The sequence below is a fragment of the Falco naumanni genome, chromosome 1, assembly GCF_017639655.2.
Source record: "Falco naumanni isolate bFalNau1 chromosome 1, bFalNau1.pat, whole genome shotgun sequence".
Lineage (NCBI taxonomy): Eukaryota > Metazoa > Chordata > Aves > Falconiformes > Falconidae > Falco > Falco naumanni.
Window position 1 is genome coordinate 19,282,744 of NC_054054.1, and position 24,963 is coordinate 19,307,706.

At 37.2% G+C, this 24,963-nt stretch overlaps 1 long non-coding RNA gene across 6 annotated transcripts in view; it reads right to left on the reverse strand.

The window, feature by feature from the left end:
- LOC121083379 overlaps nucleotides 1–24,963 on the reverse strand; it is a 56,361-nt gene that overhangs the window by 1,808 nt on the left and 29,590 nt on the right. For 4 of the 6 annotated variants that reach the window (XR_005826341.1, XR_005826337.1, XR_005826334.1 and 1 more), the window contains 7 exons: nucleotides 24,219–24,306; nucleotides 23,183–23,278; nucleotides 22,549–22,578; nucleotides 19,032–19,168; nucleotides 18,844–18,930; nucleotides 4,135–4,256; nucleotides 759–845 (listed from right to left, as the gene is read on the reverse strand). This is a non-coding gene — a long non-coding RNA (uncharacterized LOC121083379). The remainder of the gene's footprint in view (nucleotides 1–758; nucleotides 846–4,134; nucleotides 4,257–18,843; nucleotides 18,931–19,031; nucleotides 19,169–22,548; nucleotides 22,579–23,182; nucleotides 23,279–24,218; nucleotides 24,307–24,963) is intronic. The other 2 variants (XR_005826342.1, XR_005826335.1) reach the window with 2 other exon arrangements.

A 24,963-nucleotide genomic window follows, 5' to 3' on the forward strand; every position in this document is an offset into this window, starting at 1 on the left:
TTTACATATCTTTAGATACAAAGCAAACATTACTTTTCTTCATCAAAGATAGATGTTCCATGCTAAATATGAATGGAACAGGAAGCAGAGAAGTGATGCAATAGGGTTTATTTTAGAAAAGATAATCTCAGATACCTTTTGGTTTTATAGATATGTCATACCTCAGCATCTGTGAAATTTCTGAGTGTCACAAATATTTGCATGATTAAACTACCTGCAGGACTGAAACAATCCTTCATTAGGGGAGTAAGTCTTGAATGTACCTTTATGCGCATATATATTTATATATATATGCTTAATTTTGAATTTAAAAATTGCATGACTGCTCTTCCCAAGTCACTGAGAAAAGCATCTGCACCCTTTCAGTATATATTTCTATTCATATTTTTAGTCATATATGGAACTTTTGCCTTTCACTTGATTATTCAAAAATTCCCCAGATTTTTACATTTCTTCAGATCTCTGGAATGCTGCTTAAAAATTGGTGTCAGGTAGCCCAGTTTCAAGTTTTTTGGTACTGCAGGAAATGTAAAAGAGACTGCATATCAGAATGTGTGGTTTGATGGCTCCGTCCTTGAAGTCCTGTAGAATTCTTAAGCAGGTGTCACTTCGACCTGCCAGTTTGTTCCTGTTGCTCTTGACAATTTGCTCTGTTGTTCAGTTTGTTCTCCCTGCGCCACAGTTTGAGGTGCATACAGCCATGTGGAGGAGTTCCAGCACACTCAAGCTCCTCTATAGATAGATGCCAAAAAAATTACCTGATTTTCTTGCTATAGCCTTATCTTCTCTGAACTCCTCTTTTGGTCCCTAAAGGCCTTCTTGAAAGCATCTTGCTCCAGCTGCATCTGTAAAAGGGATTTATTACTAGCTTGTAATGCTATTTATAAGCGACTTTTCAAACTTCTATTGGCATGCCTTCTATATTTCCATTTAATCTGTCATGGTTCATCTTTCCTGCTTTCTTCATTTGGACATAACTAGCTTTTTGAGATGTTCCTTTTTAATTCTGTTCCTTGATTGTTTAACCGTGCTAGCTCATATTGGTCCTTCTAAAGGCCCCACCTTCCCACCAATGACTGTATGACTGTAACAAATTTTTATGAATTAAATGTTAGTAAATTGTGTGATTGTTAATACACTGTGTGATACATTTGACATAAACATGTTCTGTTTCCTTGAAGTCACACTTTGAAACACTTGAAATTAAATGCTAATAAGTACTGTTTCACTGTCAAGGAGGAATCACAGAATGTTGACAATCCATCATAAACATGATCAAAAAGCAACGTGCTTATTAGACACATGTTTTTATATATCTAAAAATAAGAATTTCATTCAAGTAATGCAGTTGATTACTTGATACTAGAGAGATTACTTTTCAGCAAATATGTTTCTTCACAGAATGGGAAGCTCATGTACATGTGACCTAAATTACAACCAGGGTACAAATACTGTAAAAGCCTGAATAGATGGAAGTAGAGACTGACAGGCACATAGATATGAGCTAGGTACCAGAACAAGACTCCTAATTCAATGTGCTAGAAAAAACCTCAGGTCTAGTATCCTAAGAGGTTGTAACTGCATTGGGTCAGACTGTTCAGACTGCTCCAATAGTGACCAGCAAGGGAGCTAAAAGCCTGCCTAGTAAAAACCCTTACGGTTACTATAAAAGCAAAGCAATTCTTTTCTTTCTTCTTGGAAGCAGTTCTTTTTTTTCAAATTAATGCTGCCAGTCCTTGCACTGTCATTTACTCTGCTAATATGTAGTCATCAGTCAAATTCTGAATTTCTCTTCCTTGGAATATTCCATTTATATCCAAGTATTAACCCAATCCTACTCTGTAGTGTGATAACCCACAAGGAGTATATACACATGGACATTTGTACCTTACGAAACGCAAGCTCTATTTATGAGCATGCTTAATGCTCCACAAGTTAACAGAACATTCATTGAAAGGATTTGGTTTTGTACCACCCACTAGACAAACCACAGAGGCAGCCTGGATCCTATGGCTTTATTTTGAAGAAAACTTTTTTTAAAAAATTAAAATTATCACACTTGTTTTGTTAAAGAAGAGTTAAGCAGGAATTTAACTTTTTACTTCAGAGCAGAAAATTCTAAATAGAAAAGCAAAGAGTTTAACATAGAGTAATAGCCACTAAAATGAAATTTAAATTCAAGTTACAATGACAGAGGAAAAGTAATTCTATCGGCAAAGTCATGATTTTAAATTGCCTAGAGCAACTGCAACCACTTTGTAATACTTTTATTTTTCATTAAATGAAGACTGGAGAAATTATGCAGGCATTTTTAAAATAACAGTTCAATATGTCATCAAAGCTTGTAAAAACAACTTAAGTTTTAACTCTTCTGATTTAGCATTGTTTACTCTCCTGATTTAGTATCATTTGTCTTTGTCTTAGATATGCAAAAATATGTTGGTCTGAAAACAGCTACCTATTTGCAAGTTGGGGTTATTATTCTAGGAAAGGCTCTGGTGACAGGGCTGTCCAGGGAGGCAACGGAATCATCATCCCTGGAGGTATTTAAAAGATGTGTAGATGTGGTGCTGAGGGACATCATTTAGAGGTGGACTTGGCAGTGCTGGGTCAACAGTTGGACTTGATGACCTCAAAGGTCTTTTCCACCCTAAATGATTCTATGATGATTCTATGCAGACACATCTGTTGGAGAAACATTTAAAAATCCTTTCCTGTTGTTTCTGCCCCTTTAACATGATTTTAACCTGTGTAATTTTATGGAAATGAACAGGGAAAAATTAAGACCATCAGGTGGCTGCATGCTGACACATGTATTAGGCAAAAGCAGAATCAGACCTTTTGGATGCCCAGTTGCTTCAAAAGACTACACAGATCTACACAACTGATATTGGGCAATTATGGGATAATCTCCTAGCTGCTCATAGCTAAAGATTAAATTAAACCCTAGAAGCATAAAATTAAAAATGAAAACTGGACGTAGGTTATTACTGTATTCAATCTCATACTTTTTTAAGAGCTTCATCCAATGACTTTTTAACATGTGAGGATGGCATGAAGGCATTGACAAAGTTACTGCAAAGGGATTACTGTCATGTGGGGGGGGCAGCTGCTGTCTCTTTGGCACAGATGTTACAAGACATGTATTTCCCTAGTGCCCTGGAGACAGTGCTTCAAACAGTCCTGATGCATCTCTATATCACTGCCTGAGCACTTCATCTTTTTTTTGTGCATCCTTCAAGTCTGCTTGGTGAAGTAAAAATCCATATTTCATAGGGATATTTGTGGGTAATCAAACCTTTTCACTGATGCGCTAGCTCCAAGTATTTGGATAGTCAAAGTGATACTCCTCTCCAGTTTTTTTGCGCCCCCCCCCCCCCCCCCCCGCCCCTACAATACTGACATACTAAAAGCTCAGAACATCCTTCAGGTATAAATATAGCCACCTTTTAAATTTTATTATAAACAGAAAGGTAGGCATGTGGCTTATTTCTTCTAATAATTTTATGGAAATGTTCTATTCAAATCAAGAGGTCTGTTGCGGGATTTTCAAATCTGTCACGAGGTAGTCACAGGAACATTCACACCCTGTCTGGTGTGACCACCCAAACCAGTCTATACCCCTTTTGTTTACTAAGTGCATCCAAGCATTTCAAGTAACTGTTTAAATACTGTTTGAAGTTGAGTCTTTAGGCATCGCTCAGGTTGGTAACTAACTCCTCATCTAGATACATACAAAGTATTGCTAAAGCAAGCTATTGCTGTATCTTGGGTGAAATGTATTTTAAATCTAGGTCCTTGGTCGTACCTCGTCCAGCAACAAAATAACCTACAATCCAGGTGCAAGGATCTCAGCTCCTACTGAGTTTATAAAATGGATTCCTTTTCTCCCTTAATGAAATTAAGTCTAATAAAAAAGTCTAACATGACAAAATTTAGAGTCACTTGTATCTTTGACAAAGGCTTTTTGTCACCATGTCTACAATGATACATATACGTTCACTTTGTAGAATTTGCACTTTGAAAAATAATTAAGTTAAACCATCATGCTCATAACAGTATTGTTAGTATGCAAGCATATCTGGAGCTCCACAACACTGGAAATTTACTGTATAAACATGAGGTATTACTTACACAGAAATGCTGTGTCTCGAAGCTGGTGGGTTATTTGCACGGTATCCCTATACCTTTTAAACTGCTGGGCCAGGAACAACTGAAAGATTAGAGGTATGCAGCCTGCTCACAGATGCTCCTTCCTGTGAAAATCATAAAAACAACGCACAACTGTTATCTACAGGCAAAAATTCCTTTAGTAAGGTAATGCAGGTGGGAGATATCAGCCCACATCTCCAGAGACACATTAGTGCTATGAGCTGCTCCTTGGAGATACTCACCAGTCTTTCCCTGCTTAATGACTAAATTATTTAAGGTAATCCTGATTTAACACTATCTCCTGATAACTGATTCTTAATTTATTCATAGCTAAATGATGATTTTAAACATATTGATAATTTCTAGTTTTTAATGACTGTATTGACAGAAATATCTAAATCTCAGATTTTACCCATTAGAGCCTTAATTGGGGACATTGCCACCATATTCTTGTTTGTCAAAAACGGGGAGGAACAGTTATTAATGCTGCAATTGTGGCATTGATACACTGCATATTCCTTATGTAAAGCAAACAATGATATGTCAACACAGCCTCCAGGATCTTCACTTGGTGCACCAATTTATCTTGTTAATAACAGCTTCAACACATGCAGAGAACTTTATTTAAATGTAAATTTCTCTCATTTTTCAGTTTCAGATTGAGGAACAGCATCAGAGACCATTCAATTTTTAGCTCTGATATTCAGGAAAGAAATATCTTGACACCGGTAAACTTGAAAATTAAGTGTAACTGCAAATTTTTGTAATGAAGATGTTTGAGCTACATTTACACACTGGGAAAATGGGAGATCCTAGAATACTTAGTAGGTATATCAGAAGTTTTAGTCCAAAATGAATGAAGCTTTAAAGTATTTTTTATTGTGTCTGTATTTTAGAAATATTGGTATTAAGCCCTGTGCCACTCTGTTTTCTCATTAACAGGGAACACACACAGAAACACATGCATAAGGCAACTCTTTTGATACTTTGGACTATATCTACTTATATTAATGTTAGTGAGTAGTAGAGAGGCAGGATTCAAAAGAAAAATGTTTTGTGATCTTCAGATCAACCGGTCAGAGCGAGCGTTGCAGACAGGCCCCATTATCCTCCCAGGTGTAAGCCATGAAAACACACTGAGCACCTATCAAGCCAGTCTTCAGCTTCCCAGTTCCCAACAAGCCTGCAAGAAAAAGCCTTTTCTGCCTATGACTGTGTATTACGAACTTCTTCAGATATTTTTTTAATTGATTCCAGTTGGAGATTTTCCTGAATCAAGACTATTACCGCATAGTCTATTTTAGCATGGTAACTAGATTTCTTAACGTGTTCTGTTTTAGCTTTGCAACTATATTGTTTGCTTCTGTGTAATCACTATGGAGAGACTGCCGCTAACCAACCTTGCTCATGTAATTTTATGCTAAAGAGGGAAAGACTCATTTAAAACTTACTGAGGAGACCATTGTATAGGTAACTAATGAAACCAACTTGGACTCTCCTTGGGCTCTCGATATAAAGGAACTAAATTAAGCTTCAGTGGTTGGTCACCTGTAACTATAGGGTCAACTGTGGTATGAGATCCCTTAGAAGACTCAGAGATAGCTGTAAGGAGCATGTGCGATGCTCAATTAACATGGTACTACCTGTTGAATGAATATGTATGATCTTTCTGAGAAATGTAATGCATACTCATAAGTGTGGACTATATAATTTTGTTTGAATGAAACATATGGTGTGTGGTGGAACAATCCCCCATGCATTCAATGCTGCAATAAATAATGTCTGCTTCTTAATGCTACATTGGTATTAAGGAGTTTTCCCGATTTTGGTGACAAGACCATAGGAAAAATAGTATTGTAATAACTAATTACACAGAACTCATTAAGCAAAGATCCTGAACAGGCACCTGTCAGAAAGACCATGGAGTCTATTCAGAGAGCTGTGCTGTGTGACGAAAGCTGAAGGAAGTTCATAATTTGTGATTTCACTATTTCAGTGTTCAGACTGGAGCACACAGCGTGACAGTTAGTTACTAAATTGCACTTGATCAGTTTTTAAAATCTGAACAGCCAAACACTGGGGGAAATGTCAATTCTTGAGCTTCAAATTAGGGTAAAATAACGTATTTTGAAGTCTTCCAAGCTATATTTATGGGGGGTGTTGTTCTATTTACTGTCCTCTGTCACAATGTATTTGCTTTTTCATTAGGGCACTATCTGACAAAAGACCAAATCTATGAAGTCTGTGCAGTTCTTTGTCCTTCTTTGAACTCCTGAAATCCAAACTTGGAACCACCATGTGCACAATTAATTTAAGTGTTCACAGAAACATGCTTTTCAACTGTTTCCAGCTGAAGTCATGAGGAAAACTGCTTTAATAACCCTTTCCTCCTTAAACTTCAACAAACATTTTTCTTCTTTAAATTTAATGTTGCTTCTTGGCTTCTGGAAGGGTACTACAGAAAACATTTTTTACTCACTTTCTTTGGAGAAGCTACAGTATACCTGGCTGGGGGAAATAAAAAAAAAAAAATAAAAAAAAAAAAGAGGAAAAACTTTAATAAAGTATACACAAGAAACATTCAACAGCAGATTAGTGTTTATACTTCTGAGCAGACCTATAAAGTCAAAGAAAAGTTAATAATTCATTTTTGCCTTATTTTATATTACCATGGATAAGAAATTGTACCCTGTTAATATTTGTCAGTCTATTCTGTTTTTCTGTGATCTGTGTGAATGGAAATAAATATTTCCCTGCATCATAACAACTTATTGTTATGAAAACCAATTTTCCCCAACAAACCTCAAATAAATATTTTTCCAGATAATTTGATAATAGGATTTAGTTCTTTATCCTGAAAACACATCTTGCTGAAGAAGTACAGGAAAAGTTAACTTATAAGGTTGGCAGCCAACAAACATACTAGCATAATGATCCTGGTGAAATAACAGCTTATGTAAGCAGGTAAAGTGCCAGTGGGTACATTGTTTCACTGATGTTATAACAAAAAACAAAAACAAAAACAAACCAAGCCAAAACAAACAAATAAACAAAAAAAAAAAAAAAAAAAAAAAAAAAAGAAGTGGGCTATATTGAATGAAAATTTCAAAATATTTGAATATTTGGAACAAAAAGTTTCTCTGCAAGATAGAAGAACAAGTGAGCTCCCTCTTTAGACACTTTGTCACAGAAGCAGGAAAGATTTTTGTTTCAATTAAAATCGGTATGATATTTTTTGAATGGCCATTGACTTGACTGACTAATCTACAAATTTAAGAAAACTTCCTGCCCTCTCTGTAAAAGACAACGACCCAACTATCCAGCTTCTCTCTAAGTCAGTTGTCATGCACTGACTGCAGGAAAACAGGTATGGAGTAATTCATTCTATTGATCAAGGTCTGGAAAAACAATGGAACTTCATGCGAACATCAGTGTGTTTTGAAAAGTGTTGAAACGAAGGCAGCTCTGAAGTACCTGTGCTGGAAGTGAGTTTCGTTGCAGAGAACCTTTCATACCCAACAAGCTGGTTTAAATTTGTTTTTGAAAGAGAAGGAAGTAGGTTACAGAGAACTGAATGGACTCTACAGTTACTCTGTTATCACCAAGTATGTATTTTTAAGATGTCAGTGGTATTCTTGAAGTGCCAGAATATGATTAGAAGCCAATCAGGAATGCAAGAACAACGAAATATTTCATAACTGACCATCACTACTTATTCCTGGGCAATAAATATGCTTGGAAGAAAGAATATATCTTATTGTTGATTAAACACGTAGTTTATTGCATGTTATAGTGCACGATGGTTTGTATTGTTTACATGTTTTTCACTGTATCTATATCTATATAACCATATCAGTAAATATATTTGTGTATGTATATAGTATAGATGTGGCTGAACATAGGGAATTTTGAATTAGTGCAGTTCCACTGTCATGTTCTGAGTAAATAAAATAAAGGCAAATAAAAGCATACCTGACTACATTAAACAATGTAACTGTCTTCAAATGATGTCTTCTCTAGCTGTCAATGCATTTTCATACGTAAATAACAGCAGCTCTATACAACTCAGCTAGTCAGGTGTGCAGTGATGGGTTGGATTGTTCCAAGATGAAAGCTGCACCTCTGAACAGATTTTACAGTTCTTTACAACAAATTACTGATTAGCTGATAGCTGTAGATTTACAATTTATGGTATAAAAAAAATTTCCAAAGTGCAACATCTAGAACCATACTCACTCTTCTAACACATCTACCGGCCTAAGGTCACCCTCTGGCTAGTATTTGAAGATAGGATAAAGATAAAATACACTGGCCACTGATTAAAAACACAGCATTGAGGAAACCATCAATTTCAGCTGTTTTCTTAAAACAGCTAATAAGATTTCTGTGTCACAACAGCAACATAAAAGTTTTGCCTGAGGCTGGATCTCTTTCCAGGATGAACATATCCCTTGCTTAATGAAACAAGTGATGCACAGAGGAAATAAAATATGAATATCAGAATCACTATCACACATGGTCACTCAGGCCACTAGCAGAAAAAAATTAAATTAGTAAAGTTTTCTGATAGCTCTTTTTCCTATTTATTTTCATGGAAAAGAAAAAGGAAATATCCACTTATATTCCTGATGTCCCTACACATAGGATAATGCACTTAAAGAAAACTCCTCCCTGTAACTGCCAGTGAAGCGCTGCTCCTGAGAAACAGTGCCACTCTCAACTTCAGGTGTTAGTTTAAAACAACGTCAATTTCCTTTAAAAGTCACTGCGTGTTTTGAAAGATGTCACTGTGTATCTGTGCCTCACTGAGCATTGTATCAGTCCTGTCCCAGAAGGTATGACTTTAGGGGCAACATAACTGGAAATATTCAGAATCAGCCACTTTTCCCCAAAATATCCAAAGAAATGATAGCTCTGCTTTTGTTTTGTATAACAGGAGGAAAAATGCTCAGGTTTCAATCTGTTACTTGGAAGATATTGCTCCATTTTAGGGCAAAAAAAGAGTAATATTCACTATTGGTACATTTTCCTGCCTAAATAAGCTTGATCTATTCAATTTAGCACCAGCTGCTACAAAATGCAAGTGGAACCAGCCTTCTGCAATTTCTGTAAATGCTTTAACCAGCAAAGTATTAAGTATCTGCTTATAGAAACAAATACCAAATACAATTACACAGAGCAATATTACAGCTAAGTATTTCAAAATAAATTAATTTTAATCTAGTTTCGGCATGTTGTAAAAGGTGCCATAATTGTACATGTAAAAAAAATAAATAAGAAATTCAGATTTGCATGCCTAATTCCCCTTTTCAGAAATCCTTCTGTACTTACCACTGACAGGAGAAAAATATCATGCTTTATGTGACCTATCACAAGTAAGTCCTGCAGGTTCAATCAGATCTGGCAGCCTGATTATATGTGTCACTGAGGGATAGACTGTGAACTCTTTATTTCCCCTGCTAAGCAATAGGCTGTATGAAAACACATCCAACACAATGAATTTGTTTGCTTAGTCTCTGCAGAAATCATTGAACTTGAAAAACTTTAATGAAGACAACCTCATTAAGCAAATCCTTACAACAAGTTCTTTCCTCCATTACAGAAGAAACATAAGGGTTTCTGGTCTTTAACTTGATGTTAAAATGTAGGGGAGTTTATACTACAGTTCTTCAAGCACTGCAACATCGCAGTTGACAGTGGCACCAGAAACTACCATCCATTTAATCAGGGTAAGATTTGCAATTACAACGTTGAAGAGATTAGCCTACAGTTAATTACCCATTTTAAAAAGTCTTCAATGAACAAAAAGAATGCTTCTCAGGTGCACTGTAATGCTGTTTTCCCTGTAAAATGGCAAAAGCCATTTGAGCATGACTGGAGTCATTAAATACATTTAATTTTCACCTGTAATTTAAACAAAAGAAAATAAAAATAAAAAAGAAAAGGTCATCCAGGGAGGTGACATTAAAAGTGTAAGCTGACTGTTCAGTGGCACCAGTGGAGGACTAGTGGTTACATATAAGACAGAAAGGTCAGCCAGGGAAAAGATACTAAATGCAAGTTTAAAACATTTAATCTTAGAACAGATTCTTGCGCAAACTTTAAAAACAATCTGAGAACACATTTGTTGCTAACTACATGTTTTTTGCATATCGTTTGACTGCTTAGCTACAATTAATGCAGATACTGGGATCTTCAGGGTCTAAAAAAAAAATAATCATAACTATTTTAAGTATGAAACTTCCATAACAAAGAGGAAAAATGTCTGAAATCCAAATATTTCCATGTACACAGAATTTCCAGGGTGAAAAACATTAATTCTGAAGACTTTATCCCTACAGTTTGTTGGCAGCAAAGGTCACTATATCCTGGAGTCCTTTCTCCATATAAAAACATAACAGCTGAACACAGGGTATTTTCCTCCACATCTGGTCACATACATTACTAATACAGAGATAACACAATAATGGAGTTTGTAAATTACTCTCAGACAAAGAGAGCTTTGTAGCTGTTGTTAAAACAGGGCAGGAAAAGTAAGGTGATGTGTATTTTTATAGAGAAATGTAGGAAGAGTGGGTGTGGAACATTCAATATATGCTGCTGACACTATTTAATTGCAGGAGAAAGATTTGGGGTCTGGCCATTGAGAATGTCTTTGAATGAATTACATCCATTTATCAGTTGTAAGAATTTATATGTGCACTACTATGGAAACTTAATATGTTGCTTCTCTATTTTTAGTATTTTCAAAAAACCTTAAACTTTAAGTATATCTATCCTCTTCTGTTTTATTCAACAAATTAAAGGAATTATCTGTTCCAATATTTGATTTCCATTAAAATTTTAAGGCAACCATGACAGCAGTATCAGTAGTAAATCTCAACTGAGTAATACTCAACTGAGCGACAAGAAGTACAATATGTAAGTCCTTATTCTCAGAAGTGCTCCGTGTAATTGAGCTTTTAGCAAAGTGGGATGAGTCAGTGATATGCATAGCAGCTATTCAAGTTATTTAGATAAGGAAGAAGACACTGCTATAAGTCAGAAAGTTTTCTACTCATCCTCTTGATATAAGCCATTATGGACTGAAGAATTTGATGTAATAATAGTTGTAATATTTGAGGAATTTCACATTGGTAGGCAGTTTTATTAAAATATAATTGTTCACCATCAGATACACAGTTAGTAGTCATACTTCCAAGTCTCAAAAAAGTAGACATTTAAAACAGGTTCCTATTAATGCTTGCATAGGTTCAAGCTGGAAAGAACACGACGAAAAACCCTTTTGCAGCTTTTAACATTTCTACTTCTGACTTCTTTGAAATGCAAGGTTTCAGTATCACCACAGGATAATGAAACAAACCAATTCAATTCTATGAAACTTCAAATACATTTCTGATTTTGTTTTAAATGAGGCATAGGTCAAATATGTCCAGCTTCATAATTTTCTTCAAACTCATTCAGCCATCTCTAAACTAGAGGCAACACGTCAGCTAAGTCTGATCATTCATTAACATGAATATAGGTTGTATAGCAGATGATTCTTCTACATTTAGGGAATTCTTCCCCAAAAAATCAATTTTTGCCATCTAGCTAGTCCAAGCTCTGTGAATAGAGGAATAGTAGTTTCATGCAACCAAGGTAATGGAACTGGACAGTCTGATAAAAAAGACAATATTCTGCAGGAAAGCATAAAGACCCAAGCTGCCTTCATTCCCACGCTCTGCTAGTCCTTGCTGCTGCCAACCACACATGTGTGTAGCCACCCCTGTTTAGCACAGTCCCTTTGGCTTCTGTACAAGAGGAGTCTCCTCCTCCTCGGCACAAACCTGGGTGACGCACAGGCCCCCACGCAGACCAGCAACACATTCTAATTTCAGCCGCCCTGAAATAATTTGAGTTCACTGAGATCACTGCCAATTAGAAGGTCAGTTGAGGAATTAATGCATGTCCAGCTTCTGGCTTACAACAACAAACCCAAACAAAAATGAAGGCACACCTAAGAACTGTGTTACAGTTACTAGGCCAGCCTGCTTCTTGTTAAAAACAAGAATACTTTATATTCTCTACAAATACTCCTATGTTAAAAGGAAGTTTCCTAATTCTCAGAAGGGAAACCCCAAACTTTAGAACACAAGAATGGTATTTCTGGGTTAAACAAAGATTATGGCCATGCTTTTTATAAATATTTTCTCATCATGCTTCACCAACTTATGTTTGATGGCAGGGTTAACGTGACTTTTGGCATGTTCACAGCATCAGTAGAGACTAAAATAATTTATTGTATTGTATTTCATTGTGAAAATCTGTTTATATGAAAACAGAAAATTTGCTAGGAACAAACCACTCATATTCAGAGATGAAATCACAACATTTCAACTGCAGTTTGTATACAGGGGACTGTACACAGAGTGAGTTTTCGCTCAGTGTTTTAAAGAATGTTCTGAAGATATTTCCAGAATTTGTTATGCTATCCTGCAATTGAATGCAGGCCACTCCTTCAGAGAAAGTCTCTGGAGTTTATTTTATTCATACAATAAAAGAAAAAACAAAACAGAACAAAAAAAAAAAAACCAACACAAAAAAACCAACCCAAGCCCAAACTATTACTATAGTCAAAGGGGTTTATCCAGCTTTTATTTAACCATTTTTCAACTCTTTCTTTCAGCTAAAATTCTGTTATTGCTAGACTAATCTGAAGGCCTCCCCTCTTCCTTCTTTCACTTTCACCTGATATAAGCACTCAGGCCAGTAAGCAAGAGGAGTTGGAGCAGGTTTCTGCTCTCTTGGTGCAGCAGTGATTTTCTGCGGGCGAGTGCATTTATATACGAGAAATGACCCCAGAAAGGGAAAAGGAGGAGGAAAGAGACTGAACGACATCAAAATGGCATCACAAAACATCAACTGCAAGAGAGATTTTGCCAAAGAGACAGAAGGTTGGTGATGTTATCCAGGCTTATTTATACATAACAAAGCCTATAAATACGCAGCTCAAATTGTGTATTCAGTTACAAAGCCTGGGACTCCCACGTGAACCCAATAAAACAGAATGGGCGAGGGGCCAAATCCACCAAAGAGGAAGGCATGCAAGCGTTATGTCTTTAGCAAACTCAAGTGAAGTACAATATATATTTAAAAAGAGCACCCACCAGCATCCATGGCTCTGCAATATCAGACAACAAAGACAGCCGGTACTCCACACAGCAGAGCATGGGACAAAGTTCCTCTAGCAACTACAGCTGTGGTAACTGGAACCAGAAGTAATAGAGACATGGAAAAGCAACACAACGCAGCCTAGTACAAGACTGCATTTGATTAATTAGCCCTCCAAAGACAGCAGTTCTTTGTTTTATGCTTCAATAAGATACTTCTTTTTATGTTTTAATTTTTTTTTTTTTAAATCCTACTCAGCTAAGACTGATAAACAATTTCTCACATTTAGTTCAAAGCACAGGTCAAAAGACTCACTTTTTCAGTTGAGCAAGCAGGTCCAAGCAGGCCTGGCAAGTTAGTACACTGGAAAAGGAGACCTCTTTTTTCTAAATCAACTAATTTTGCTTAAGGTGGCAGGGAGAGAAGAAAGGTTGGGGATTCAGGACAGGTGGCAGATGTAGGGAATATCATAATAAGAATACAGCTGAACACATGATGTTTTAAAAACCAGAAACACTGTATCATGGAGGATCTCTTATAAGGTTCGAATGAGTTTTCAGCTAATTGGGTAAGCACATCCAAATGCTTCAAATCACTTGTGAATAATTATTCTTAGCCCTTTCCTCAGTCAGAGGCCTTTCAATATTTAAGAACATTAAGTTCATTTTTCTGGTAAGGCATACCATGACTCCTTTGTGCCACATATCCATGACACCTTGTAATGTCATGTTTGCTTTTAATTTTTAGTATTGAACTCATATATTGTTTATGTAAGTCCCTATTTCTTGCAAATTGTTTCAACTCAATTGGATCAACTGTGAGCTATCTCTAGTTTTGTTCTTCATACTATTTCTTATAATTGTTCTTTCAATTTCACAGTTTTACCTTCTCTTTCTGCTGTTTTAGAAAGGGCAACTCCTCTAAGTGTATAGCACTCTTGGTCTGGTGTTGGTTGTTTTTTCCTTTGCAAGAAATATATAAAATATACATTTGCACTGAAATAAAAATATTAAAATACCTATTGCCTATTTAGCCAATGAAAGCACTTTCTTGTAGACGATTCACAGAGAAGTAAGAAACAATGTCAACTCCTTAAGGTATGAAAAAAAAAATGACATCTTGAGACAGTGTCACCATGTTATGTTGTCCTCTGCATGGAAGGACAAACTTTGGCTGGGATAAAGTGAGGTGAGGTGGAGAAAGAAAGGGCATACCTTCCTTCTTCCAGATGTATCACCATGTTCCACCTCATCTTTAAGACCTACTTGCCCTCAGGTATGAATAAGGGAATATTTCATTGTGTGCTCACTGAAGGCTTTTCCATTTTTCAGGAGCACTGGCTAAACTTGGTGAGTAAGAGCTGCTGTTCTGAACGAGGTGAGCAGAAGTTATCCACAGGGCTGTTCAAGAGGGAATTACAAGAATACATCGGGAACCGGATGTTCAAAGTATGTGTTTTTCATAACATCCCACAACATCTCCTGGAACTAAGCACTGATGATTGTTGAGATTCTTGGAATTTCATATTTGGCAAATAATGTCATTTGGTGTATGAGATGTAAGATACTACAAGGTGGAATAGGTTTATCTAGAATTCTGCCTAAACATATAGTTACATAATACGTGTTATCACAGAATCACAGAATGGTCAGGGATGGAAAGGACCTCTGGAGATCATCTACTCTGACCCCCTGCTAAAGCAGGGTCTGCTAGAGCAGGTTGTACAGTGTCATGTCCAGGTGGGTTTTGAGTATCTCCACAGAAGCAGATTGCACGAACTCTCTGGCCAGCCTGGTCCAGTGCACCTTCAAGGTAAAGAAGTTCTTCCTCATATTCAGAAGGAACTTACTGTGTTGCAGTTTGTGCCTGATGCTCAGTGTCCTGTCACAGGGCACCACTGAAAAGAGCCTGGACCCATCCTCTTGGTACTCGCCCTTAAGATATTTGTAGATATTGATAAGATCCTCTCTCAAGCCTCCTCCAGGCTCAACAGGCCCAGCTCTCTCAGCCTGTCCTCACAAGGGACATGCTCCAGTCCCTCATCATCTTTATAGCCCTTTGCTGGCCCCTCTCCAGCAGTTCCCTGTCCCTCGAACTAGGGAGCCCAGAATTGGACACAGCATCATTTATACACTCTTTTTCACTTATGTCACCTGACTGTTTAAGTCTTGATTCAGTAGTTGCTGGAGTCAAGACTGATAGACCAATACCCTTCATATTTCCTTTCCTTTAAATTAAAATCTTTGTATTTCATAATCTGCTATTTAGAGAAATCTAGAAGCAGTAAAAATAAAATCAGATTTATGGTATAGGTACATAATAGATATGCATATGTATGCAAAAATGAGGTGAAATCTTCCTGATTGGATATGAATTTTTGAACATGGGAAAGTTTATGAACTGGATGAGTTCTGCAAAGCTGCAACTCTAAACTGCAGAGGAACCAAGAATTATTTTAGCTACAGGAAACATTTGACATTCATTATTTTTGGCATATCCCTCCATTCTTGTCCTTTTCAAAGAGCTCAGAAGAATTTGTATTCATGGTAGTCTGAATGACCCTACATGTATAAACAAAATCATAGAAGAAAAAAGAAAGCAAATATCATGCTTTCTATGGATGAGATTTCTGCAATACAGAAAGGAAGAATAATGTCTACATAATGCAAGAAATGTCTCTGGGATAAGATGGGTCACAAAAAAAAGGTTTTGTTTTCTTTTTTTTGGTAGTCATTCAGTGGTATGTAGGCCTACAGTCAGCTGCTTCAGTTATTATTTTTTTTTTATTCCAGTAATCATGAAAAGTGCATGGCAGTAGGACTATCTTTAAACAATTAGGTCTTTTTTATTGTAGGGGGGACTGGCTTTTAATAACAAAACAGTCAACATTTTTCTAATGAACTCCAAAACGAGTCTCCTAATGTGATGTATTTCTATAGAGTTAGGTTTGTACTCATTTATCTCATAAAATATCTCTATTTTTACCATTTTCTGAGCACTAGATGTCCCAATTTATGAATTTCTCATATTAGAAAGTGCATGAATTACAGACATTTATTTTAAAATTCTGTTTTAAACACTGTTTCCAGCCCTCTAACTAGGTTAGGAAATAAGTGAATTTATTCCCCTTTAGGGTCTGAAACTTAATAGCAGACTTCAAATGCAAAAAATAAAGGCGGCACAAACACCCAGACTTCAGTGAAACAAAACTGCTTGCATAAGAAGCGCTATATATGTTGAAACATTAACTGAACCAAGGCTGATCCTTCCACCTTACTCAGTCATTTAAAAAAACAACAACAAAACAACAAACTTAACAACCAACATGCATGTAACTTTTTCTTTTACTTGTGTTTCTTGTCTATTTCAATTACTGCCTTATTAAAGCAGGAGCTTGTTACTTCTCTGCTTTAGCATGACTTTGGCTACGTACATTATTGTGTCTTGATTAATGAATATTATATGCAGTTTACAAACTACTGTAGCAACATTTACTTTGATGAAAGTATTATTACTTATAGTAGCTACAAATCAGACTCAAATTATGACTCAATGAGTCCTAAGCAAAATGCTCTATAGTTAATATCTTTTCTATTGGCATTGATGTATAAATCATTCCTTCCCAAGGAAGGCTACATGCTGAACTAGGTAATGCATTGTTCAGAAATCACATCATTCTACAACACGTTTTTTCTAGATCTGCAGGAAAAGTTGGCAGCTCTGCATATCAAGAGCTTTATCTCATGCTCCTGTGTGCCACTGGAAGAAACCAAAGGTATCAGCAACGTCTCAGGGAATTTGCGGGATGTGAATGCCACACTGACAGTTAGGTTTTTGATTTTCCATTTCACCACTAAAGGCAGTAACCTTCTCTGAGGACTTCCCAAAGGCAATTCAGAACTGAACACATCAATAGTAAAAGCTTAACTATAACTTATATTTTAAGAAGTATGCAGAAACAGAAGCTGTTTAAAACGCCTTTTGAAAAGTTGAAATATCCATTACTGGGCATTTCTTCCATACTGAGACGGGAAATGTATCTCTGACATGTGAAGCTATCAAAGAGTGTCTGGGTAGGCAGAATCCCCTTACAGCGGGTTAAGGACTAATTATCTTTTCTGCCTTGTTTCCCTGTTGCAGTGTCTGCCTGCCTGTCCTTCAGTATCCTGTAATAAATTTTGGATCCAGTGGCCACTTTCAAACCAAGCCAAACCCAAACTATCTCTACAGTTTCATTAACTGGCAGAATGGAGGACAGAGGTTCCAAATTAGTGCTCTTTCCCCAAGTTAAGGGAAAGGCTACTGTGTTAGCTCATCTCTATGAGACATCACAAAACCAACCTGGGAAAGAACAGATGTGTGAAGCAGGGAGACACACTTTCTGATGTTCCCGCTGCAGTAAACAGTCCAGTCACGAGATACAAGAGCTCAGGAACTGAGGTGTTATGAACTCCAGTACTCATGGAGCTATTAATGGAGATGAATCCTTTTGAATAACCTTTAGTTTTGACAGATCTTATCACTTTGATAAATGTGATATATTATAAATACTAAGTTAGACTAGACTTGAATAGCTTAAGTGTTCCAGTAACTTATTATCCTTGTTAACTTCCTGATTTAAAGGCATGTGAGAAAATGGCTTGAACATGCACTTCAGGCTTTCATTTACACGAGAGAACCACACACACATTTATAACTGCAAAACATGGAGTACCTTGTACTGCCACAGCTAAAAATATAATCTATAAATAGGCCACAAAGAACAACCCATGGGAAAACGAACATGGTTATACTTCTGTCAGAAAGATCTCCATCATAGAAATGGATTGTTTCAAGGGAAGGGCAAAGTGAATAATTACCCAGGCCAGACTTAGCCTGGGACCTCAGTACTTTTCACTGCTATCGGTTCAAACAGCTTAATCTCTCTTTCGTAGCCTATCTTTCTACCCAGCTTACTGCTCCCCACTGTGTATCAAATTTTGGGCTCTCATTCACTAAAAATGCCAGCATGAATGTTCCCCACAAACACTTCTGTGCTTTCATGGCAATTGCCATGCAAGGACAAAACTACCTGTGGGCATCTACAATGTCTCTATTCTCTTTTCTCTCAAAATTCATATGTGCCTTGCCACCACCTGAGCAATTCCATAATCCATAACATCTTACTGTTAATTTGCATTAATAGTTGTCTTGCACCATTGACAAGAGAATCCTTGGACTGGGTAATCCTTTAGCTCCCCATGAATAAATCTTCTAGCACAACTGGGTCAGGAGAGATGAGTGGGCCAGGATAAATAAAAAAAAAATTCAAAAACTCCCAATGCTCATCCTGTTTTCAAACCCAAGTGGTGACAGATTGTACATATCCATACTCACATTAGTGCACTATTACGTGCATATGACCAATTCCACTCAAGGCAAAAAGATAATTTACTACCTCACAAAGAAAAGTTTGCATAGTGCAAAGCATTTTTGCATAGCGTATTAGGTGGTCTATTATCCATACTTTTTCCAAGGCCCATTTGAATTTGTTTTTACCTTTTCCCTCCTCCTCCATGCATTAAGCATCATCCACAGCCAAAATAATGCTAGGTTTTAGTTGACAACTCCATTTTGATAAATTACCTGGAAGGACTGCAAAGAGAAAAAAATAAGAAAAAAAGTAAATGAAGCAATACTCTAAAGTTTTTGTTTAAAAAACACTGGGTTTACTGATCTAATCTTACCTGTGGATTATCCAAGTCTCTCAGCTGCTGAATATTTTACAGCAGCTACTCCAGAACAGGTCCATGACTGCAACACTGACCTTGCCCTTTGGAGCAACAGCTCAGTTCTGCCAAGTTCTCTGTATTCACTTTTCCCACTGAAATCAGTGAATGTTTATGAGCCTCTTAAAAGGTGTGAGCAAAACTGACAACCAGGCAGAAACACACATCCCGCTATTGTGTAGGGTGACATGGTATCAAATTTTAGTGAGCAGTAAACATTTCAAAGTTAATCTTGATCCAAATTTTGTAAACAATCTCTCAGCCCTACAAAATTACTGAAAGAGGAACTTATCTGATAGGATCTCTCTGCTTCAGTTTGTTGCACATATTATAATTACTATTATGAATTATCTAGATATAGATATATTATTGTGATGTACTATATATAAGTATAAAAATACATTAGAAAGACACATCCTAAATTCCTGGAACACTTAAAGTATAAATAAATTATTCCTTGTCCTTCTCCCAAAAAAGCCACACTTACAGATGGTTATAAAAAACAATTATTTTTTTTCTCTGAGAGGCTGTTTTGTCAATATTCAGCTGCTCGATGATGCTCACAAAAGGTACAGAAAGTTTCCTACCAGATCTAACTCACTATTACTCAGAAAAGTCGTATGTCCAGGGTTGTGGACTGCCTTAAACAAAGTGTACTGGAGAGATGTCCTTTGAAGATTATGTACAAACTCAAGGTCAGTAGCCTTGTTCACCTGCAACAGCCAAGTGTGATTTAGATAATAGAGTAAAATAATAATCTTTCTATGATGACTGTTAACAGGAATGTTTTGACATTTTAACAACTTAAAACGTGATTTAAACTGGATCTTCTAAACTAGAAAATAAGAATATTTATAAAGACATTTTTGGTCTAGTAGCTCTTCTTTTCAGACTAAAATATCTCTAAATTCATGCTGTAGTATAGCAGCCAATTATTAAATTTTTAACATCTAGAGGTATTGTACTGAGTGGTTGCATATTCAGAAATGCCATAAAATTTTGGATCAACTTTGGAGGTGATAAAAAATATTCACTTTTTGTAAGGTTATGAGAACACAACTTTCTGTTAAAAAAATGTGTAATTTATACTACAAATAATGTCATTTGATTACAAAATGACCTTTATTGTTATCTGAGATTTCACCGAAACTTAGTCCAATCACCAGGCATTCTGGATGAAGAAAAGTCATGGAAGAGAAACACCTAGGTTTCATGAGGTGCTGCAACCATTCATCAAAGAGACTTCAAATCAATTACTGTCCTCTGTCCCTAGGGTATTATTCCCTCTGACTTCTGCAGAATTACAGCTCTGTGGTCTGCAAGAGCTCCAGCAAATGGGATTTCCAGCTGGGGACTGATCTGCAGCAGAGTTTCTGGGGTGCTTTTCCCTATCCGCCCCTTACACCCGATAACATCCCCAGTTGCTGATGTTGTGCTGTCATCACACCAGAGAGCCCCCTACAGCAAGCAGGGGAGTGTCTGAATGGTTCTAATGAGGGTGTCCAGTCTCAGTTTCTGACCAAGCTGAAACCACTTGTTGACACGTGCCTCTCCCAGATCTAGGGAGGGGTCTTCATTGTGTATTTTTTGGTTTGGTTTTTTGTTTGTTTTTTTTTTTTCCTGAAGTGCTCAGGGCCAGACAATTTCCTGTAGCTTTGGAAAGCAAGTGTCAGTCTCTCATTTTTTTCAGATCTCCCAACTAATTGCAAGTATCTTACCCAAATCTCTTCAGCAGGTGGCCCTCATAATCTCATGTTGAATTCACACATCTTCAAAGTTCTCAGTAATGCTGGGTATCTACAGAATACTCCTAAAATAATAGCAAAGATATGTGACAGACTGCCTTTGAACTGCTTATGGGGCTTGGGGTTTAGCTTGTTTGTTTCTTGGTGCTGGGTTTGTGGTGTTCTTTTGTTTTCCAGGTAGCAAGTTCTGATCTATAGCAGTAAAAGAAGCAGACTTGATGCTACCCAGAACTAAAACTAATTGCTTTCCGTTATAAAGTCCCAGTTTGTTTTCCTATATTTTGAAAAATCAGCTTGCCCTGGAAAGCATCAGTGTCTCAGAAGAAAGAACAGTTTCATTTCTGCTGGCTTTGTTGGTTTGTTTCATAGACATTATAAAATGAGCTTTGTTCTGCTTCTACTTCAAATCCCCCTCACAGATGGACACTATCCTTTTGTAGTGATAGTTAAGTAGTTTCTTAAAAAAACCTTGGAAATATGTGGACAACACATAATTTGGAAGGAATTCTTTCTTATTAATGAATGCTTTTACCCCATTATTTTGCATTTGTTTGGCCACCAGCCCTGCTCACGTTGCTACCATTAGGTATGCTTATTTCAGTGGGAGCAACAGTGATCATACACCTGCAGATGCAATTTTTTTTTCCAGTGAGTGGCAAAGCCAGTCCTGTGCTTGCCACTGGTGAGCTCCTGGCACTCAGCACCCCCTTCATGGTTCTGCCTATTTCACTGAATGAGAACAGCCAGGCTGGGGACTGCACTTTCCAAGTGAGCTTCTTCTCAGCCAGAACAGTGTCCATGGAAGGACTTCCTGAACCAGGCACATCACAGAGGCTAGCCAGATAGGTTTTAAAAGAGCCTAAATATCGGCCTGTGGAATTCCAGGGGTTATGGAAATTTCATATCCAATTAACATGATTTCTCTTGCCGAACAATGAAAATCCTAAAAACATCATAGTTTTACGGATGCCAAGATCTCTCTTTAATAAGATGTCTTCTGTTTTATCATTCTGTTTAAAAATCATTGGGTAACATGAAGTTTTAGTGGCTCATATAAACTCAGGAGTCTAATCCCATTACTTTAGAGAAGGCTGCCTCTGGTTCTGTGTGTTTGTACATACAAACACAGGGTTCAGAGAGAGCTAAATGTTTTAACCAGTTCCCTTTAAGCTAAAAATGCCTCATTATACTAAATATAGCTTTTAATTATTCTCCTTTCCTGCTTTTGTTGTTCTTAATCCATGCACAGTGCTCATAAATTACCAGAATAAGTATTTGACACAAGCAAATACATTCTCACAATGTTTTATGAGAAACCAATTCTTAACAACAGACCTAACAAAATCCTCAAGAAATGGTCATTAATGAATGAAAAAAAGCTGTGATTTACCACCACTGAGACTAATACAGGTAAAGCAGACAAAGAAGGATATAAAATATTTTTTATATTTTCCATTAACCAAAGCATAAATAGCACAGGTATGGAGACAGGAGAGCAGTTCAGAGACTACTCAGTTACCAGTGTATGAAGTTCAAATCCACATAGATATATATATACGATGAAAGAGACTGGTTGTAACGGCAGCAATTTTTATACATAAGTCTTTCTGCAATAATATCAAGGTTGCTACAAATGTTGTCTATTCTTATTAGCTAGACCACGATTGCTTACTTCATCTGGCAACACCTCCAACAACAATTTTATAATCCTTAATGTCATCTTTACTTACCCAAGCAAAAATTTCAGGATGCAAACGCAACTGAAAAAAATAAGAAATTGAAAAAAACCAAATTATTTGGTTTACCTGGTTTGCTTTCTGAAATCTTTAACACTGTTAAAAGCCAACAAGGATTTACTTCATTCACAAATCAAAAAATACATCAAAATCAAAAGAGTTTTTAATGATTTATGACCTGTCTTAAGCAGTCAAGGACTATAATACTATTATTGCTTTTTTTAAAACAAAACCATAAACAAATTAAAACTACCTTAACCAATGACCTGTAGGCACTGATCTTTCATCAGCAATCCACAGATTATCTGTTTTCCTCAGCTTCTGAGACAAAAGCTTCTCTGTCCCCACCTGACAGGCTGTGGGCTTTACCCAGCTCTCCAAAGCAGAGCTTGTTTTAAGCACACACCCTGAAGTGCCCGATTGCACTCAAAAAAACCCTGGGTGGAGAAATCATGCTACTTCTCACACCCTGCTGTGACTGTTAACTCAGCTCCTGCTCAGAAGCTGGCTAACACGCAGCTCATGCTAAGGCCTGAGGTACGCTGGGGACAGCACCATTAGGTGAAAGTGAGGGTCACCGGTAGGCAGGACATGGTGGCCAGAATAATGGTCCTTATACAGCCATTACCATCTGCAGCTCCTGCAGCCATCAGCCTTGCATATTGATCAGCAGTTTCTTCAGAATCCAGGAACTCATGGAAATGGTACAAACCAAACTTCCAAGCTGGAATGTAAGAATACATCAGTTTATTAAAAAAAAAAAAAAAAAAAAAAAAAAAAGGAGTTTGAGGTGGATCCAACAGCTGCCAAGGCTTTTGTGCCTCTCAATATGATATAGGGGATGCTTGCACCACAATGGAGGAGGAAGGATGAGCGCTCTCATCAGCTCAGTAACTATTTTGCTCACAGGTGCACAAGTTACAAGTTGTGAGTTATAAATTAGAGAACTTGTGAGTTAGAAGCTTCATAAATTAATTTACAAATTAGTGAACTCGTGTTAGCCCTGTTTATTGTTTATAATTTTTCCTAAAGAGCCCATAAAGTAAAGTTTAATTTACAAAGTATGTTGTTCTGTGAATTTGAGACACCCAAACAGATCATGACACCTGCCTTCACATGGATTGGCTTGAAGGTTAACTCAAATCCAGATGTCTTCCCCCAGTTGCAGCTCATGTTCTAGCTCTGAACTAAGACCATACATGAGGAGATGATCAACCTCTGATCCTCAACAAAATGACTACCAGCACAGAGGTAATCAAAAGTTAAGGGACATGAGAGGCATCTGTATCTGTGACAGAAACAGTCCCTGGGAGTGTGTCCTCTGTCCTCTTATCCCTGGAGTCTCAGAAACAAAGAGCATGTTACAGCCCCAGGCAAGTGTGCATCATCGGCAAGTGCTAATCCACCTTCAAACACACGTGCCAGCACACAAACATTTCCCAAGTAACAACAGTTTTGCTTATTAAACTAAACGTGGATGTCATTTTGAGCAGCAGTCCTTTTGGCCAGTTAAAGCATTGTTCAACACCAACAAATTTAAAAGTTCTGGTCCTATTTCAGGCACACAAGACATCAAGTTAATTATAATTTTGCTGGATCATCGTAATTTGGAACATTCCCCAAAGCACTCGTATAGATCTTAAAATAGACTCGGTCCTGCCTACCTAGAACACTCTCTTGCTCTCTGACACTGCAACAATCAAAGCCGAAAATCCCTTTGAGGTGCCAGAGAGGCAGCTGGCAGAGTATTCCCTACAGAAACAACAAATTAGGAGATCTATTAAATCATGAATGGCATGGATAAAGTGCAAAGGAAAAATATTAGTCACTGTTCTTGTAACACAAGAGTACAAGGTGCCAGACAAAATCATCATGCACACAGTCCGAAGGGGGCAAAATCTTTGAAGGAGAGAGTCTAAAGTCTAAAAATTTATTACATTCCAAGATGTGGCTACAACCTCTGTTTTGGGAAGTTCTTAAAATATGAATTATTAGAATCTGGGCACTTCTGTTCTGATGCTATTCTCTTATGTATCTGTTACTGTCTGTCCACTGCCAGACAGACAAAATTTGCTGCATGATCTTGCAGTCCAATTCATTCCAGACTTTCTTACAATCTCAGCACCCAGGAACTTCAGCAACCACATTTCTGGTTTACTTCCCCAATTCTCTCTGTCCCTCTCCCCCGCTCCCCCCAGCACAGATATACAGCACCTTCAGGCTTTCGTTAGTTTTCAGAAAGCGCTAGAAGGTGCATTTCTCTCCCTGGCTCATTGGTATTGATTTAAAGCCTAGGTGGTTAGTACACAAGCCAGGATGCAGCTCCAGAATGTACATGCTTTCTCTACAGACAGGCAAATACCTAACAAGACCTGGTAACAAGTTAAGAGACACAGTCTTGCATGATAA